The sequence below is a fragment of the Theropithecus gelada genome, chromosome 20, assembly GCF_003255815.1.
Source record: "Theropithecus gelada isolate Dixy chromosome 20, Tgel_1.0, whole genome shotgun sequence".
Classification (NCBI taxonomy): Eukaryota; Metazoa; Chordata; class Mammalia; order Primates; family Cercopithecidae; genus Theropithecus; species Theropithecus gelada.
In genome coordinates, this window is record NC_037688.1 from 19,526,462 (window position 1) to 19,541,887 (window position 15,426).

A 15,426-nucleotide genomic window follows, 5' to 3' on the forward strand; every position below is an offset into this window, starting at 1 on the left:
TATCTCGTCTCTGTATACCATACATAAGTTTGATTTTCTTTATTTAGCCTGATAATAAAATAAATTATTTATTTAGAATGATAATAGGTTAAGCAAATTTGATTGGATAAAATGTCATCATATTTGAAACACAAGTTTGAGAAGCTCTGTATTAAAAGTTGGACTGTATAACAATACGGTTGCAAAACAATGCACTTTGCTGATTCCCCACAGGTACCTAAAAAGAGAGTCACTCATGACCTAGAGCATTCACATTAAGATACAGCAAAAGCCCTATTTACTACCCAGAGGAGCTATGCGACATACATTAAAATTCTGTAGAGAAGACCTATAGTGGTTACATAATAAGAACAAAATGAGAAGTCATAAAAGCTTGTGCTCCATTTTGCAGGTGTCAGTTAATTATATGGAGATATACACTGGTTGTCTGGAGCAACAGTTAAGCAATACTTAAGAATATACTTCAGTTCAAAGTAAAACTGGTCAGTGAGAAGTGGCTGCTCCCAAGTTAGACACACAGTTCTCAAACTTTCACCCCCAAGTTGAAATATTTGGTTGTCATTCATCCTCATCTCATAAATTGCAGTCACATCATATATAATAATTTGTTAATCTGCTTTCTCATGTTGATTACTGAAAGATATACGTTTACTCAAAATGCAAATGTTGATTAACTCTCAGTGATATTACAGCCAAAAGCAAACAAACACAAGTTTGGTTACTGTGCATAGTGTTATTTGGGCAAAATAATTATTTGGGTTGTGTGGTTTTTTGTTTTTTTGTTTTTTTCAAATATTGGCAAATTAGAGACCCCAGAACACTGGGCTACCTAATCATTGCATATAATAGTAATGATTCCAAACCATTGCCATCCAATTTCTGAGCATCAGTATCCTATTGGTTTCCAAAATACTCAACTAAGTGAGATATTCCATTCAGATGACTTCAAATAAGTTTTATAAAACTACTCTACCATACAGCACTATACTAGGATTTCCAAAAACTGATAGCCATTCCCCAAAATAGATGTATAGTTATATTTAATTTTGCTTTGTTTAAGGTATAAACAGGCCTATAATGCTTTTCGAATAAGCAGTCAAATAGAAAAAGCACTCTGATTTAACAATTATTTTTTGAATTTCTTTTGGTTGCACATCATCATATAGTTATTTGAATATACTTAGAAAAAGAGATTTCTAATGTAGTTAAGCAGTTATATACCAAATGATACAGTAATCTTTATTGTCATGACCTAGACAGAAATACCAGTAAGCTACAAGCAAGGAACATTATCTCAAAACAGATATAGAATATATAGTTGTGTTATATTTTCAGAAAGTATATGACAAGTATGAGTACAACTAATTAGTACAAAGAATATTTCTGGATGGTTTTATACATGATAGTTCAAAACAAAAGATAGAATTTGTTCTTCAAGAGACAGTTAATAAAACTGAAGTGAGGCTATTGTCTTTTTGTGGTTGACATTATTTCTATGAGAAACAATCTTTCCATATTCTCCTTTTATAACAGACTATTATAATAATTTAGAAACTGTAGCAGGAATTTGCTTACTGCAGAACAAAGCTATCTCCTTTACTACTAAGAAAAGCATTGGTGGGTCTAACACTAAATTCATACTTACATATATATTTTTTTACTAATCCTGGAATTTGCCTACCTTGCTCTCCTTTCCACAGAAAATTGTTGACTGAGTAAAGAAAGTCTATGAGTTATTCTTGCTAAATTTTACCTGCCAGTTCCAGGCAACATCAATTCCTTTTTTACCTACTCATCTTTTTTTTTTTTCCTATTTTTGCATTGGTATTTGTATTTGTTTTCAATTTACTTGAGTTCTTTCATTAGGCTAAATGAAATCACCATTATTTTACACATCAAAAACCATAGAATATTAGCAGTTTCACAAAGCTCAAATTAATGATTTTGGAATAATTTTTAAAATCCTAAATGTAGTAAATATCTTCTACAAAGTTGTGTTTTCTTCTTTAACACTCTCTAACTTCTTTAACACATGCCTTTTCATTTCATTAAAATTTTTTATTTTAATATAGTTTATTTTATTAATCTTTTATAATTAGTGTTTTCAAGCCTTATTTGAAAAATTTTTATTTAAAATTTCTTAATTATATGCAATTAGTTTTAGGTTGTTGTATTAATTTGATTGTTTTCTATACTAAAATTGAGTTTCTCAATGTTAATTATGGAGTAACTTGTCACTTACCTACTGATCGTCAAAGCTCATTTTCTCACAAATGAAATTTTTATGCATCCTCATTCTTTTAAGAGATCTCTCTTCTGTTTCAATAATCTGGTTCTCTAACCCTGAATGAATACCCTGTTTCTTATGAATGAAAACTTTATCATAAATCTTGATATTGGTTACAGCATTTTCTCATACCGTGTTCTTTAAGGATATTTTGGCTATTATTGTTCATTTGCTCTTCTCTGAAAAATATAGAATCAGATTATAAGTTTTATAAAAATTCCTATAAGAAATTTGGTAGAAGTTATATTTAAATATTAACCAATTTTGAAATAATTACATCTTTATCATCAGTTTTTTACATTAAGAGTGATTTATGTATGTTCTTTAATACATGTCAATAAAATGTTTTTAGCCTACAAAAATGTCCACATCTTTTTGTTAGATTTATTTTTGCTGCCGTATATAGTTTCTTGTGATAGTAAACCTGTTTACAATTTAGTTACCTTTTTAAAAATATATTTTCAACTCACTGCTGCTGATAATTTAACTGCCTTATACATTGATTTTAGCTTCAGCAATCTTCTAAGACTTTCTTTTTATTTATGAAAGCGTATCTTATCAGAGAATTCCATTTCAGCATGATAGCAAAAGGAGCTTCACAGATGTGCTTTCCAGTGAAACTGGTGAAAATTATAAATGGAAAAACGTTTAAAGATTCTGGAAATGGATCTGGAGGCAAGCAGCAAATAAAGAAACATTTATTTAAGAAAATCGACTAGAGCTTGGTAAGAATGGTAAGACTCTGAGAGTGCATGAACAAGAACCCACTCCCATCCTTCCTTGTCTCAGCTCAGTGAGGTAGAAACTTTACTCCAAACTAGTTTAGTCAAGAATACAGGGGTCCTTCTCCCTGCAGCGAGCAGTTGGAGGACTATTTTCTGGGGGAAAGGTGTGATGTCAGACATTCTCATTCTGTTCCTAGTTACTTACTGTTCAAGCTAAGTTCTAAGTCAGTGTGGTTAAGAGGCAGGGACTCTCTTCTTCCTCCTGGTCCCCACTCATGGGAGAGAGGCTCTGGCTGGGCACTGTGCCACTGAGAATATGGAGCCTCAATAGTCCTTTCCCTAGCCCACTGTTCACTGGGCGAGGCAAGCCAAAAAATCTTGAGGCTATTTTTCCCTCGGCATCATATGCTCTGTCCTAAGGTATAGCTGTTCCTCAGAGAAACATGCCATAATCTTCACACCAGCTCCAGAGCCAATAGCTCAGGATTTTGCCCAGGGGAGTGAAAAGCAGGAAATCTTGGAAAGAGGTAGCCTCGGGAGCCTGGGTCAGAACGAATCTGAAAGTCTGACCTAGGAAACTACTCTTTCAAAGGAGATCAAATTTGAATGGATTGGTCCTTAGAGCAATTTAGGTTCCAAGGCAGCCTTACAAACAATACAGAAATCCTGTTGGTAATTAGTGGAGTTCAACAGCTAGACGTGGTCAGGGGAAAAGGCAATCAAGGAGAGCCCTGCCCAAACAATTGTAATTCTAAGGTGACTGTGGACACACCCATGGTTGAGATTCCCTGAGGTGAAACATCAGAGATTTAATACTACAGGGGGGAAATAGACTTCACTAAAACTATCCAGCCAGTCATTAAACAAACAAGAGAATAAAATAAGCCTTCAGAAGATAGTACCCAGTTTTGCTATATTATCTAAAATGCCTAATTTCCAACAGAAGATTATGAAACATACAAAGAATGAAGAAAATACGACCCATGGGGGAAAACAGCTGGCAAAAAGAAAAAGCCCATGAGAGGAACAATAAAGCATTAACTAGAGTGACGAAAACAGTAGACTTGAATTGGCAAAAGAAATGATAAGTGAACTCAAAGATAGAACAATAAGGAATACACAAACTAAAGAAGAGAAAGAAAAAAAGAATAAAGCAGAGTCTCAAAAAATGTATAACACCATTAAGTGCACCAACAAATATGTAATGAGTGTACTAAGGGAGGAGAAGGAGAAAGAAACAGAAAAAAATATCATTGAAAACCTGAATTAAAAAAAAAAAAAAGTCTATACATCCAGAAAGCTCAAGGAACTCCAAGAACATAAACACAAAGATATTCATAAATAGACATATCATAGTGAAAACACGGAAAGCCAAAACCAAGTAGAACATGTTAAAAACAAGAGAAAATTGACTCATCACTTAACAGCTAAAATTTCATAGAAACAATGAAGGCCAGACGGACGTGGGATAACATATTCAAAATGCTCAAGGAAAAAAATTGTCAACCAGCAATCATATTCAGCAGAGCTATCTTTCAAAATAAATATGTATATGAAATAAAGATATTCTCAGATGTACAAAAAAAAAATGAGAGAATTTGTCACCAGCAGGCATGCTTACTAAGAAATACTAAAGGAAGTTTTCTTCAAACTGAAAGCAAATGACCCCAGATGGTGACTCAAATCCACATTAAAAATAAACAGAGTATCAGTGACAATAATTATCTACTTATAAAAGACAGTATAAATGCATAGTTTTTCTTCTTTTTTGTCTTAACTGTTCTACAAAGCAATTGTATAAAACAATTATGTTTTTCAGCATAAAATATCTATTTTTTGAGCATAAAATACCTAGAAATTAAAAAGTAGTAGTGGCATACTTTAATACCTCACTTTCAATAATTAATAAAACATTGAGGCAGAAATCAAGGTAGAAGGTAGAAGACTTGAAAAACAATATAAACTATACCTAACGCTGTGGAACACTCAACAACTGTATAATAAATATTCTTCTCAAGTGAACTTGGAACATTCTGCACTGTGAACTATATGCCAGGTCATAAAACAAACCTCAATACATGATAGAATGATAGAACCAATCCAAAGTAGGTTGTCTGACCACAATGGAATGAAGTTACAAACCAATAATAGGAAGAAATTTGGGAAACTCATAGATACGTAGAAATTAAATAATGCACTCTGAAATAGCCAATAGATCAAAGAAGAAAGCAAAATGGAAATTTTAAAAAATTTATGAAACAAATGTAAATAAAGATACTATGAAATCAAAATGTGTGGGTTGCAACTAAGGGAGTCCTTAGAGGGAAATTCGTAGCTTTAAGTGTCTGTATTAAAAGAGCAGAAAGCTCTCAAATCAATAGGCTAATTTTTTACTATCGGCCATATAAAAGGAAGAGCAAAATAAGCCTAAAGCAATCAGAAGAAAAGAAATGGTAAAAGTTTAAAAAGCAAATTAGTAAAATAGGGAATAGAAAAATATATCTGATAATATTGGGGGTATTTCTATATAGTCACACATTCTCTGCAAATAAAGGATTTTATTCATTCCTTTTCAAGTATTACTGTTTTCATTTTTTTTAAATCTTAGTACACTAATGAGAACTTCTAGTACAATTTTGAGTAGAAGAAGTTACAGTGGGCACCTTTGTGATTTTTTTAAAAAAGAAAAAGCCTTTTGACTTTCAACAATTGGTAAGATAATCAATGGTGTTTATTGGAAGATTTTTTAATTGTTTATCTGTTTACATGCACTCTTTTTTTTGTTTTTTACTTTAGTTTTACTTTAGTTTTTTTTGTTTGTTTGTTTGTTTTATTTGCTGTCCATTAGTGTAAAAGGAAAGAAGAGTCATATAAGTGATAGTATCTTGGCTGTTCACAACCTCTAAACTTGGCTTCAGTTTTACTCCTACATTATTCAACAACCTTCTTCTCAGTCTTTCATGTTTCCATTGTGTATCATCTTCTTGTCTCTAAATCTTAGCCTGCTCTCTCCCCTTATAGCTTCTGCTCCTGCTTATTGCTTCTATTGCATTTATTTTATCTTTTTGAGCACAGTAAACAGAAGAGTATGTCCTAATAATGAGATGTTAGATAAAAGGGAGAAATTTTTCTAGAAGTAAAAAAATATATGAAAAAAGAGAGGAAATGATCCATAGTTACATACTACATTATGTAGTATAACTGAATCCATAGTTACGTACTACATTATGTAGTATAACTGAATCCATAGTTACATACTACATTATTAAAAAAAAAAGACACTTGAAGTTGAGGGTAAAACAACAGTTTCCAAAAGATAGAAGGATATGCTGACAAGATCAATTTTAAAAATGGGCAGATTAGTATCAATTGCAATTCTCTAGGATGAACTAATATCCAACCAGATAGGTTGATGTCCCGTCTACTACAGTTGTCTTACACTGAGATAGAAACATACCATCACATTATCACCTGGCTCTCTGACATTCTCAATAGGTGTATTCAAATACAGTCAGCTTTCTGTATCCATGGTTTCCACATCTGTGGATTCAACCAACAGCAGATAGAAAATACTTAAAAATATAAACAATAACAATATAGTAATTAAAATAATACAAATTAAAAACACAATAAAATATATCTATATATAGTATCTACATTGCATTAGGTATTATAAGTAATCTAGAGATGATGATAAGTATATGGGAGGATGTACATAGAGTATGTGTAAATCCTATGCCATTTTATATCAGAGACTTTGTGCACCCGCGGATTTTGATATCCACAGGAACCAATCCCCACTGTATACCAATAAGCAAATGTACTCATAGTCCCCATTATTTCTCCCAGTTAGAGATTTTCCTGTTTCCTCATTCTTTTGGAATGCTTTACAGATGAATATTATACCAAGAAAAAAGAAAAACTCCATTTCCAGGAGTTTCCCTATTCTCCATACCCAGTTGTTTATGACTGACTGTTGTACAAAAGATCTTCACGGGGACTTAAAGTGAGCTAAGAGCACCAGGCATGCCTCCAATGACAATATTCCTAAAGTGGTAGTAGAATTGAGTTTCCTTCTCCTTGGCTGAGAAATACAAGGTATGTGCCAAGTAAATAGTAAAGAAGAGACCAAATGAACAAGAACTCTTTTCAAGGACACAGGTTTGCTTAGTTTCAGGTGGCAGAGTACAGTTACATAAATATATATGAACTTTTATTCAGATTCTGACAACAGATTGATTATGATAAAAAATATTTAGTTTTATTCTTAGTTTTATGTAATTTTGTTTTTCAAGTAATTTGTTAGGTTTTTACTGAATGTTATGAGACCATGCTAACGGCAGTCATCTTACAATTAATCCCTTACAATGTTGATGCATTACTCTTGTGAAATTTTAGGAAAAAACAGATACTGTTAAATAAAATGTATATGTTTTATTTCATTAAAATATAAGCCCCTTGAGGCAGACTTGCCTTAGTCACAGTTCCACTCCCAGTCTGTAGCACAGGACTTGACATAGAGCAGGAATTCTCATAACATTGGTACCATCGTTTTACCCACTTCTATTTGGAATGGTTTTAGTTTTAAGGAACTGAACAGCTAACGGATTCATAAGCACTGAGAAACATTTTTAAAAGTTAGAAAATGAGACAGCAATGAATATCTATCTATCTGTCTGTCTATATACCTAACTACCTACCTATCCATCTATCTAATCTTGTAAGAATGTCTGTTACCAAACAAAAACAAAATTGAGTAAGTACATTATTCTGGAAAAACATATCAAATAGAAATGGAATGCAATATAGACTCTCAATAATAAACATGTATAACGATCTATCTATATATGTGTGTGTGTGTGTGTGTGTGTGTGTGTGTGTGTTGGCAGGGGGGAAACGAGAAAGAGAGAGAGAGTACATTTAGAATTTCTGCACTTGATTACACATTAGAGATTTTAGTTTCTTCCCCCAAGGTCTGCATGGTTTAGCCCGTCTAATTCTCCAGCTTCATGTGCTGCCACTCTCCTTTCTCTATATGTTCCAGACATCCTAGCCTTTTCTAAGTCAAACATCTTCCCTCTTCAGGGCTTTCATATTTGCTCTTCGTTCTGCTTGATAATCTCTCTACCGCTCCTTAGCCATAATTTGAATTGTGAAGATGTATGTGTTCTTTATATCGATGCTCAAATATCACTTCTTTCTGTATAATTTCCTTCACAAATTGTCCCCAATATCTCCAGATAAATGAGTTACATGATCTTACAAAACTCTTTATATTTTTATCAAAACACTATTACAAAGAAATGATAGAGTAATGGCGATAAGATAGATATTAGAGGTACAGAAATAAACTCAGAAGCTTCCAAGTAACAAATAACCTATTGCAGATGCATAATGGGTTTTCAGCAAATACTTGCTGATTAAATAAATGAGTAAGTAATAAACTATATTTGGTGGGCTTAAATTTATTTCCCTTCATGTTATTTGTTGTAAAGGCTTATATGTGGTTTAAAATAAATCAGAGAGAGGGAGAGTTCAATTTCAGGCTATTGGAAAGCATATATATCCTGGGGTTGCGCATGAAAATTTAAGAGAAATATTGATGATTTCCGAGCCTTTCTCTGGGCATGACTCATATCATGAAACATGAGCAATAAACTGAAGATGCTTAGGTTCAGCTAAAAAGAGGCCTTAGAGAGGGAAAAAAATCAAACTTTTATTAAAATATTGAAAACACCATCATGTTAAAGAAGTGCATACCAGAATTCTATTTTACTGAACTGAAATTGGATATGTTAGTTGTATATTCAGAGAGGGGCGCACGGATTGAACAATTATCTCCTATAGTTAGTTGAGGAGAAATTTCTTCTTTGATTATCGATATTTTGTCCTTGAAGCATTTGGAGATGGAAATCAAGGGATATTCTTTCATACAACGTGAATATCCTTATAACATATCATTTTTCCTGTAGCAAACAAGGAAGTGTTTGTTACGGACTGAATACGTAAATAATTCTTCTGTTGAAGCTATGACCCTCAGTGTGCCTGCATTTGGAGATGGGGCCTCTACAGAAGTAATTAAGGTTAAATAATGTCATAATGGTAAAGGCTCTAATCCAAGAAGAATAATGTCCTTATAAGAAGAGACACTAAAGACCTTGTGCTAGATGTTTCTCTCTGTGGGCACACAAAGAAGAGCTCATGTGGGCTCAGCCACCTAAAAGCAAAGAGAAGAGCCCTCAGAATGAAAACTACCTTGCATACCCCACATGTATAGTCCATTAAAAATTAAAAAGTCTATTTAAAGAAAATGTGGCACATATACTCCATGGAATACTATGCAGCCATAAAAAAGAATGAGTTCATAAAAAAGAATGAGTTTCTGAGCAAACTAACACAGGAACAGAAAACCAAACACCACATGTTCTCACTTATAAGGGGGATTTGAACAATGAGAACACATGGACACAGGCAGGGGAACATCACACACCAGGGCCTGTCAGGGGGTGGGCGGCAAGAGGAGGGAGAGCATTAGGACGAATACCTAATACATACAGGGCTTAAAACCTAGAAGATGGGTTGATGGGTGCAGCGAACTACCATGGCACACGTATACCTATGCAACAAACCTGAACGTTCTGCACATGTACCCCAGAACTTAAAGACAAAAAAAAAAAAAAAAAGATAGACTGTGCCTATCTGGATAACTCCTCAATTTTATCTGTGTAATTTATCCCACAGTCTGAATTTCTTTCCTTCCTTCCTTCCTTCCTTCCTTCCTTCCTTCCTTCCTGCCTTCCTTCCTTGCCTCTTTCCTTTCTTTTATTTCTTTCAATTACAGTAGTCCTCCCTTATCACAGTTTCGTTTTCCATTGTTTCAGTTACTCAAGGTCAGCCACAGTCTGAAACTATGAAATGGAAAATGCCATAAATAAACAATTCATAAATTTTAAATTGTGCACCATTCTCAGTAGCATGATGAAATCTTTCTCTGTCCCTCTCAGTCCCACTTGGGATTTAAATTATCCTTTTTTTCCGGCACATCCATGCTGTATATACTCCCTGCCCTTTAGTCACTAGGCAATCATTTTCATTCAGGTTGAAAAAACATAGAACATACTGTATGTGTGTGTGTGTGTGTGTGTGTGTGTGTGTGTATATATATATATGGTTTGATATTATCTGTGGTTTCAAGTGTCCAATCTGGATTTGGAACATATCCCCTGCAGATAAAAGAGGGAAATACTCTATTTTCTTTGTATTTTTAATAAAACAGGATTGGCCATTATTATTACTGTTAGTATTTAAATATCTCAAGTTCTTTCCACATTGTTTATTGTTTAGATAAAATAAAACAGGCAAATCCAAATTCTCTTTTTCTTTTAGCGTACTTCATCTGTTGCCCTGATATGGAAATGTTACGTTGGTCCAGATCCTATGTATTTAAAATTACTGAGCTATGACTTATGGTTGTCCTTTTAGATGCAAACAAAAAGAAAAAGGAGGCAGAGTTAATGAAGGCACTTGTCAGGCAAATATTTATGGCAAAATAAACAGATGAAGAGAAGATCAGTAGATATTGTGCCTTGTTGAGAAATGTCGCCTGATATTTGACTTGCAAATTTATTTCAAATTTTCTTGTTAAGTCAAATGAAATAAAAACGGTAAGAAGGTCAAAACAAAGAAAAAAATGTCACTGTGTTTAGTAGGTATGGACAAGAGATTTAATTAAGTTCTTATCACTGTGTTGTATCTGCTGTTTATTTATAAAAACCCAGCAAAACAATAAAAATACCAAATCCAGAAATTTTCAGCATATTAGAGTAATATATATACAGTAGTATCCAATATTTAGGAATATGAACAAATATTATAATATCCACACTTCATTTATGTCTTTCTATTCTAAATACTGAGTCTTGTTGGAAATAGTCACAGTGTAATGAATTAATAAAAGCTAAGTTTTTGTGAAGCCAGTCTCCTTCAGTACCATTACAATTTCCTATATAATTAATTGAAAGTGTACCAACATACTAAATCTGCCACAAGCAACTGGATATCTGAGCCACCTAATTAGATCGTTGGCTTATTTGTGACTGCTTTCCATTTTCTCATTAGATTTTCTGTCATGCCACCTGATGTCAATAATATCAATTTTTTTAAATGTTGACTCATTACCAAATATTCTAATAATTAATAATATGGTCTATCTAGCCATAAAATATTGGAGCAAAGTCCACTTTGACTTTGGGGAAAAAATCAACATCATGGTGGATTCTCATGGAAGTTCCTAGACTAACACCAAACTGAATGTTTAGTCAACAATTTACAATTATACACAAAATGAATTAGAACATTTTAACACAGAAAATCACTTTGCAGCCTCTTTCTGCACTGTAACCATCTAGCAGTAAAGTTCTGTAAATATCTGCATCGTTGTCATTTTGGAATGAAAATGGACAGAGAGTAGGCTGTGCTATTCACTTTACAAAACCCAGCAGTCATCAAGTAATCTATGAAACTTAAGCAGCTTGTAAAGTTTTTTAAGAAGCTAAATGTACTCCTTTAAAATTTAAAGTGTTTCTATAAAAGATTAATTTAGATCACATGAAGATAGTGTGTAGTGGAATTATGTTCGTGAAAGATAATGCTTACTATCTCCATCCTTTTGCTTTTTGATGCTGTTTCTGTGTATATTATGGTAGGTGGTAGAACATTAGTGTAGTGGTTTGAATAACACATCTAAATTCTAATCCTTGGATTCTGTGAATGTCACCTTACTTGGAAAAGGGTCCTTGCATGGAAGTAAGTTAAAAATTTTAAGGTGAGCAGTTCATCTGGAATTACCCAGTGCATCCTAAATCCAACAACATTTGCCCTCCTAAGAGTGAGGCAGAGGGTAATTTGATGCAGTGATGAGGAAGAGGCAATGTGTCAACTGAGGCAGAGACTGGCATGGTGTGGCCACAGCCAAGGAATGACTATAGCCAACAGAAGCTGGGAGAGACAAAGAATGGATTCTCCTCTAGAGTTTTTGAGGAGAACATGACCCTGCCCACACCTTGATTTCAGATTTCCAGCCTCCAGAAACTCTGAGAGAATAAGCATCTGTTGTTTTACACTTTCCAGTGTGGGATTATTTCTTATGGCATCCCTAGAAAATAAATGCAATAAGAAAATCTGATTACACATATTTATGATTTACTGAGTCAGAGCAAGGCATTCTTATTCCCATTTTACTTATGAGGAACAGAGTTTTTGAAAGATAAAATGAATTGCTCAAGATTTCTCAGCTGAAGGCTAAAAATTACAACATAGTTCAGCGTGTTTTCTACATTCTGCCTTTGTCACCTTAACTAAAATTACCTCAAAAAACAAGGGAACATAGACTTTAAGATGTTTTTATTAAAGCTCAAGGATAAGAGAAAAAAGCACATAGAGGAAAGTTTTTCCATGTTATGACACCTTTATCAGAGACAACAAAAAGTGAAGTGGACAAGGTCACTGGTGGACGAGAGCATAGTATTTGATTAAAAAGCTATCCAATACTATACTCTATAGATCTGAATTCCATACTTTGAGCCTCAAGGTAACAGAGCAAAGCATACCATAACACAGCAGAGCAGAGCAGAGCATAACCATGAATTAATTATGAAAAAGTTATCATTTTTGGTATGAGAGAGGAATGCAAGTATCACAGAATCCAAGTTCCATGCTAGATTCAATCACAGTGCCCAAGGTCTGGTGTGTTTGATGATTTTTCCTCTGCTCTTAATTAGCATGCTTGCTCTTACTCAAAAAGCCCATGCACCTTTTGTAGATCCCTTAATGCTCAGAGGAAAGGCAAGTTTATTCCACTCCAGGCACTGGGGAATGAGGGATGAAGACTAGTATTACTTTCATTTTATCTGAGGAATATTGCATTAACTAACCCACTAGAGAGAAAACTATTCCAATAAACAATTTCTCTTGTGTTTGAATGAAAAGTTTAAAGCTTTTATAAATATCAATAGATCTGGAAAGAATATTTTATCTATTTGGATTTATGAAGAGGGTAAAAGATGCATTTTGTCAGCACATAAACCACTTAGGAAAAACAACAAACAAACAAACACACACCAAGGCCTTTCGTGAAATTTCTTGTGACACTTTCAGAAAACAATCTAATAGCAGGTAAATATCCAGACATTAGAAAGCTTGGATGATCAGAAGAGCAAATTCCCTACCATATCTCTATGAATTGAATACATGCCTCTAACTATTTGAGAAACTGGAAAAAAACAGAGATTAATTCATTTTGTACTTGAGCTTATAAATGTGTGCTCATTAACACATTTGATATAAAGAGTAGTTGGGCCAAAGAGTAAAATTGTTTTAAAGCACTAGTTTAAGTGAAGCACACAGTGTTTTCAAGATATTGAAATCTTTAATGTTGTGAATAGAGAGCTGAAGATATGAAAGAAACTTAGTACCAAAGGTAGTGTGTTTTCTAAATAACTTGTTTTGATTTGTAGGTCAAATATCCCTGAACATAATCACTTTGTTGAATCTCATGATCTCCCTGAAGATTTTGCATTCACACATACAAAAATAAGACATAACGTGTTTCATCAGGCAAGCCACCAAACATAGTACAAATCCAATTTTCCTTGCCATCGACTATACCTCCATCTTAAATTATTTCAAGTCTACTTTGACACATTTAATTAATTCCACCTTCAGTTATTCAGCGTCCGCTATCTATAAGACGTCACTGGCAGAGGGAAGTCTTCCTCAACACACCTCCCACCCAGTATGCTGCAATACAGTGGGGTGTGTTGCTTTTCTGTTTCACCAACTGTAAGATCTTTGGATGCAGAAAGTTTGCCTTTTTAGTACGTGCATACTAGAATCTGTTCTATGTGTCACTATAAAGAAATCTCAATGGTAAGATTTCAATTCATCCTTGATGAAGGAACAGATAGATAGCTAGGCAAGTGAGGAAAATGATTACACATTTCAAGAAACTTAGAGAAAACAGACTCGAACTAGTCAAAATATCAGTCAGTTGATGGTTTATCCTCTTGTGGTGATTCTTGCCTTTCTAGTCTCTGCTCCCATACACAGTGGTCCACTATGCCATTTGTATCTCGATTTAAATTTCTACCATCAGATACAAATGAGAGAATGCCTTAAGAAAGGAGTGGCTCAGTCAAGAAGAAAAAGCTTGTTTGTTACCGGGACAAAACAGAGAACAGCAGTCTGTCATCTCTTTGCACCTCCCATCTTTCTGTTCTATAACATTTTCTCCTTAGTGTTTTTCTCTAACCTCTTTACAAACTGTGTGAACCTGATTTGCTCTCTGATTTCAAGTACCAAGCTATATTTCTTTTTAAAACTTCAGCCTTATGCCTCCTCCACTTACCTATTAAGCAAGTGTGCCTGGATGTTCAATACCTCAGATTCAATCATTCAATAATGGAACTAGTGATATTGATTGCCTATTTTTTCCCATCTCCGACAATCTCTTTCTTGGTTATATTTCTTGCACTATCTTTGTTTTTATATGATTTCGTACATATCTCCCCTTCCATCCAATAAACTCACTTCTTCCTCACAAATGTAGAAAAATCCTATCATTCTTCAATGGTTAGCTGAAAATTTACTGCTTCCTTTTGGAGAGAAGCAGCAGGAACAAAGAACCTGAGGATTTTGTAATATCAAATTCAGAGATGTAATGGATATAAAGTTTATGTAGTAAACTTTAGGATTATAAAGTAAATGTAAAGTAGATATAATAGTGCTGATTGGTTTGTTGAATAAATACATAATAAGCATAAATGAATATGAGAGGGTGAATGTGTAACAAGAGATTCAAAATAACAAACAGTACCTTGAGAAGTCCTGAGCGTATCTAACCCTACACAAATAGAATGCAATGAGAGAAACATACATCACTGATCTTGAACTTATTATTACATTAATTTAAAAAAATTAAGTCCCTACACATATATACACAGTTCAAAACATCACATTATACCCCATAAATACATAGAATTATTATTTGTTGATTAAAATGTTAAAAATAAATACCTATATATACTAACCTCTGATATACAGTAGTCTTCTCTAATCTTTGGGATATCCATCCCAAGACCCCAGGGGATACCTGAAACCATGGATAGTATTGAACCCGATATTTACGGTTTTTTTTTTTCTTTTATCTGATTACCCACATAGGTACTAGGTGACTAAAGGTGTGGACCAGCTGCACATCCTCCCCAGCAAGATAGAGCAAGGCTGCATGAGATTTTCTCACTGTTCTCAGAACAGTGCACAATTTATAACTTATGAATTGTTTATTTCTGATATTTTCCACTTACTATTTGCAGACCAAGGTTGAAAGCAGGCAACTGAAACCTCAGAAAGCAAAAC

At 33.8% G+C, this 15,426-nt stretch overlaps 1 protein-coding gene across 1 annotated transcript in view; it reads right to left on the reverse strand.

The window, feature by feature from the left end:
- CDH8 (cadherin 8) overlaps positions 1-15,426 on the reverse strand; it is a 383,028-nt gene that overhangs the window by 4,323 nt on the left and 363,279 nt on the right. The gene's annotated exons all lie outside the window — the stretch shown is intronic.